A 6000-nucleotide genomic window follows, 5' to 3' on the forward strand; every position below is an offset into this window, starting at 1 on the left:
TCTCCAAAGTATGCAACCTCATTTTCTCTAGTGTACGCATGTCCATTACTTAATGTACTTTTTCAAGTATCTTTCTCCTGTTTGTTAGTGTCTTTTCAAGTTCAAGATCCAAAGGAAGAAAAGCTTTTCCTACTCTTAAGGTATCAGACATATACTGAGTTTACGTGACATTACACAGAAATAACAAATGAAAGTAATATAAGAAATAAAGACTAAGCATCAAATTAAATTTAAGGTAATTTTTAAACCATATTTCATAGCAACAGAGGCAAAATTTGATAAGCAAAAATTACACCATGCAATGAAGCATAAAGCAGTCATTGTTCAAATATAGAATTCAATAAGATTGGGATCGAATCCCACAGAGAATATGGAGAGAATATTACTTGTAGGTGTAACCACAGTGAGTGGTCTTTATTTCTAAAATCCTTCAAGAAAGTAAATATTTAAATTATGTGATTTGTTTTATGTCTAGAACTAAAAACTTGGTTATTATCAATAGGAATGTGAAATTATGGTTGTGAACTCCCGTTCTGGGTCGTAACATTAATTTAGTTGCTTTTGTGAAACTCTAGTTTAGTAATTTTGAGGTAAAACCACTAACTTCTTTTAGGTACAACTAAATTCCTTCAGGTCCGTATTGCACATATTGCCCTAAGTCCTCACGTCACTGGGGTGTTGCATCAATAACTAGTAACTTAGGTCTAAAGTAGATTATCATTGTTATATCTCAAATTCTTAGATAGAACACACGTTCCAAATCCATGTTCTTAATTATTTTTTGTAATCTTAACTTCTTTTCCAAACAAGTAGAGAATACAGACAAGTTTTATGCAAACCTTCATTAAAAGCCATACAAAACCAAAGAACTAATCATCGCCCAAGAATTACCTTCTAGAGTATCTATTTAGAAACGATCTCATTGTTACTCCCCATGTAGTGTTCCACAACCCTAGCTATGAGTTTAGTTACCCTTAGAAAGTGTAGTAATTAAATTATAAATAAAAGAATGCATAGTTTCATTAATCGAGAACACAAATGAAGAATTCAAAGGTTAAGTAGAATACTCACAATCACTTAGTCATTCGGTCTGCAACAACTCAAATAAAATCATGTTAATGACGAGTGCGAGGAAAACCCTTAATGAAGTCCATATTCAAATTTTCCCACTTCCAAGTAGGAATGTTAATATCTTGAGACAAAGCTTCTGATATTTAATGCTAAACCTTCACTTGTTGACAATTCGAATACTAAGACACAAATTCTGCAATATCCCTCTTCATGCCATTCCACCAATATAGTTCCCTCAAATCATGATACATCTTAGTGGATCTCGGGTGAATATAATATTGAGAACTGTGAGCTTCTAATATTATCTGTTACCTCAAGCCATCAACATCCGTAACACAAAATGGATCTTGAATATGAAGCACACGATCTCCCGCTTGGGAGAAAGCATCAATAGCTTTTTTAGAAACTACTTTCTTCAACTCAACCAAAGTTGGATCACTATCTTGGTTTTCCTTCACATAGACACAAGAGATGATTCTGTGTCATTTTGTACAATAATACCATCATCCTCAAAATCAACTAAACAGACTCCCAAACAAGCTAGTCTATGCACATCATGAACTAACTCTTTTTTCTCATCCTCAGAATGAGCAACACTATTCATGAACAATCTACTATGAGCTTCGGCAACCATATTTGCCTTTCTTGGATGGTACAACACATTCCTCTCATAATCCTTCAGCAATTCAAGATACCTTCTTTAGCGAAGATTCAAATCCTTTTCCTTAAATACATATTGCAAACTCTTATAATCAGTGGACACATTCACATGAACACGATAGAGATAGTGTCTCCATATCTTCAAAGCAAACACCACTTTCACTAACTTAGAATTGTGAGTCAGGTAATTTCTCTCATGAACTTTAATTTGCTTAGAGGCTTAGGCTATCACTTTACCAGTTTGCATTAACAAACAATCAAGACCGACTCTCGAGGGATCAAAATACACAATAAAACCATTAGATCCTTCCAATAATAGTCAAAACTAGGGCTGAATTAATTCCATCCTTCAACTCTTGAGAACTCTTCTCACAAGCTTCCCACCATTGAAATTTCACTTTATTCTTTTTCAAACTAGTCAAAGGTGCAACTATGGAAGAAAATCCCTCGATAAACCATCTATAGTAACTAGTTAAACTCAAAAAACTCCGAATATCTGAGGAAAAAAGAGGTCTATGACAATTCTTAACCGCCTCCGTCTTCTTAAGATCAACTCTAATTATCACTACCCAACCCCATAGGCCGCGACTAGGGTTCAACGATGACCCTCTTATGCGTATTTATCAGCTACACTTAAGTTGAACCGTGTGTGATGTGATACTATACACAAAAACCTCAATAGTTTAAAACTTTTTCATGTACCTGTAGCCTCTTTCATTCGTATCATATCATTAAAGGGCACGCGCCGACGAGGCTACCATAACACAAAAATATTTACAATATGCCGTATAGGCATAGTCGAAACAAACTTATAAACAACCCACATCCATATGTCTACAGACCTCTAGGAATAGTAATAGCAACATATGGAGGGACAGGGCCCCCGCCGTACCCCTGAATGTACAAATATATACATTAAGTGACCAGTATCAAATATTAGGCTCCAATATAGTGAAGCACTTCCGACATAGCTGAGAGGAACTCCTAAGCTGACGGATCTCCAGAATGAACATCTGTACCTGCGGGCTTGAAACGCAGCCCCCCGGGGAACGGGGGGTCAGTATGATATATGTACTAAGTATATAAAGCATAACACATCACAACTAAGAGAACAACTAAAATGAGGATGCAAGAAAAAAGTATAACAATTAATAAGGCACTATACCTACATCTTATAACATAAAGGCATGTATACCATCTTCACATACCGTATCTGGCCCGTTGGGGGACTCAGAGTTACCAGGTCATCGCATACGGCGTCGTGTCATAGGTTACAATTACATTATTATGTTTTCACATGTATGCCTATCTATCATTATATATCATACCATACTCGGCCTAGTATGGGTCTCGTTGTTATAACCATATCATCACATACCATACCCAGCCCATTAGGGGACTCGGTGTTATCATCATATCATCATATACCGTACTCAACCCTTTAAGGGACTCGGTGTTATAATCATAGCATCATATACCATACCTGTCCCATTAGGGGACTCGGTGTTATAATCATATCATCATATACTGTACCCGGCCCATTAGGGGACTCAGTGTTATAATCATAGCATCATATACCGTACCCGGCCCATTAGGGGACTCGGTGTTATAATCATAGCATCATATACCGTACCCGGCCCATTAGGGGACTCAGTGTTTTAATCATATCACCATATACCGTACCCGGCTCATTAGGGGACTCAGTGAAAGAAGTGTTACAGTATACACGAGTAGAGTAGTGAGTAACTATATGCAATTTAAATCATTATCCGAGACCCAATAGAACAAGAAAGTTGAGCTTTTGTTTGAGGACCCGAGTAACGAAGTAGTCATCTCGAGCGTCCTCTAAATGCCATTATGGGCTATCTCAAAAGTAATCTCGGGGACCCTAGACATGTATTAACGTAGGGCCAAATCATTTATGGAATCAAAGCATATAGTCTCGTATAGTCTTTACGAGTCGGAGCTTGTACATTTGGCACCTCCTTAACATATAGAAGTTTCCAGGAAAATAGTTCAGCGACTATCCGAGTTCGATATTCAAAAGTAAACAGGAGATGCAAGAATGGAGTTACCCCGGAGCTCAGATCATATTCCACTTACAACTAAGACAAGGACATGACCAAAAGAAGAAAGAGAATAATCTCTATATAGTGTGTACTTTCCCCCAGTGATCTGCATATGCATATTTCGTACCCGGCCCATCATGGGGCTCGGTGAACCATTATGGAATCATAATCTCATTTTCGTACCAAATACGTATCAAGGGAAATGAGAGATAGATTTCCACACACTACTGTTTAACACGCAGAAGCCTTATTAGGCAATACTCAATCCTTACAGAAATTCCAATACTAAGCAGTGGATAGGGGTTATGAGGCATACTTGGAGTTTTGGGAATGGAATTATCCATACATTCCACACAAAATTCACTTAAGGCTAAAACTTTCCAAAAGGAAAGAAAGATAACTGTACGAACTTATACCAAAACATGCCAGGAGAAAGCTTTACATACTTATTCCAAAAACATGCCAAAAGAAAGCTTCACATACCTCGTATGGACTTCTCTTAATCACGTCCACATCGTCGTCCTCCAAACCTATTTAACATGGAAGAAAGTCAAGTATGACCAACCTTAAACTTTTTAGCATCTTCGGTTGCACCTTAGGTTACACCTTAGTATTAATAAAATCTATTTCCTTAGTCGTTTCCTCGACTAGTTCTTTAGTTTGCTGAGGTGTTAACAAAAATTGGGCAGCACCTCCCCTATATTGTGCCCTATCCGAATTTCCGATTAGGTCCCTAACACCTACAGCAAATCAAAAACAACAACCTGCAGCATATGTTTAAGCAATTCCCACCAACAATATACAACATAAACTCCAAACGACTTATTCAAAAATATGATATCACAATAGGGCATCTAGCCCTTATTTTGTAACGCCTTTAATTATACGCAACGAGGGGTCATGTGGATTCAAACAGAAGCAACCTAACCCACATTAGAACATATTTAGGCCCTGCAACAACACATCACACTCCTGCAGCAGCACCCCACACGTACAACACCCCTTTTCGACTACAATTTAACTATGACGACTTCAATTTCGATTATTTCTATCGTCGAGCATTTCCACGACTTTTTTTATACTTAAAGCAGTATAAAAGGTGTAAAACACACTAAATAACAACCCCGTAAACTTCAAATTAGAAGGTAAAACCTTACCTTTCCCGAAATTGGCCAAAACACGCCAAAACCCGCCTCGGAAAATCCGTTGATGTGCTGAAATGGAGTGGACTGTTTGCTGTCCATTTGGTGCTGCTACAAGCCTTAAATTTACATTATTAACACCCTAATAACATGGAAAAAGCCTTAACAAAACTTGGGAGAAGAGAATCAAGCCATATCTTATCAAATGGCCTTCCAAACACACTGAAAATTAACTTCAAAACCTCCTTGACGCGGCTGAAATGCTGTGGCTGCTTGTTACTCGTTTTTGCTGCCCCAAATAGGTAAGCTACGTTGTTAACCACCTCCACTTGATATAATAATACCTTATCTAATTAATTTATGGAGCAAAATCGGGACATACCTATTTTTCTCCTCCAAGCCGTCATGTTTTTCTCTCTTGTTCTAGGGTTTGTTCTTGAGTTTTTGCTGAAGTTTAATGGATCAGAACTGAAGTATAAGACATATATACATGTATATATGTGGTCCTAGGAGGTGACACGTGTCATCCCCATATGGTGACATGTGTCCAGCCCCTATTGGGCCACGGATCCATGCCTTACCCATAGGCTGCCACGTGTCCTTGTGGGCCCCACCTCCCAAGTATGTGGGTTACCTACTTGACCCTAAGTAGGTGGGTCACCTGCTTGTTTGAGGTGCTTCCACGTGTCGCTCCTCCATTGGCTTCCACGTGTCGTCTTTTTTCCTTCCTCGTGGGTTCGTAATCTCGTCTTATTTTAGGAGCCTATGTAATCCATGCTACGTAAGCTTGGTATGTCCTTAAGCAACTCAAGTATGTAAGACATCTAAGTTGGTAGCTTACGTAGGTAAATCGAGTCCTACGACTCATTATTTGGCCTCCAATTCCTTCCTAATTCTTATGACTCTATTTCCAACCTTCTCTCCTATGGAGTAACACATTCTCCTTTCCTTGGAGTCGTTTGATAGTGTCGTAGCTTATCCGGCTCACATGATAATGTCTAAAGAACTTAAGAGACATTCCGAGCTCGAGAGTGTGGGGTGTAACACTAATACCATCA

The sequence above is a fragment of the Solanum dulcamara genome, chromosome 1, assembly GCF_947179165.1.
Source record: "Solanum dulcamara chromosome 1, daSolDulc1.2, whole genome shotgun sequence".
Lineage (NCBI taxonomy): Eukaryota > Viridiplantae > Streptophyta > Magnoliopsida > Solanales > Solanaceae > Solanum > Solanum dulcamara.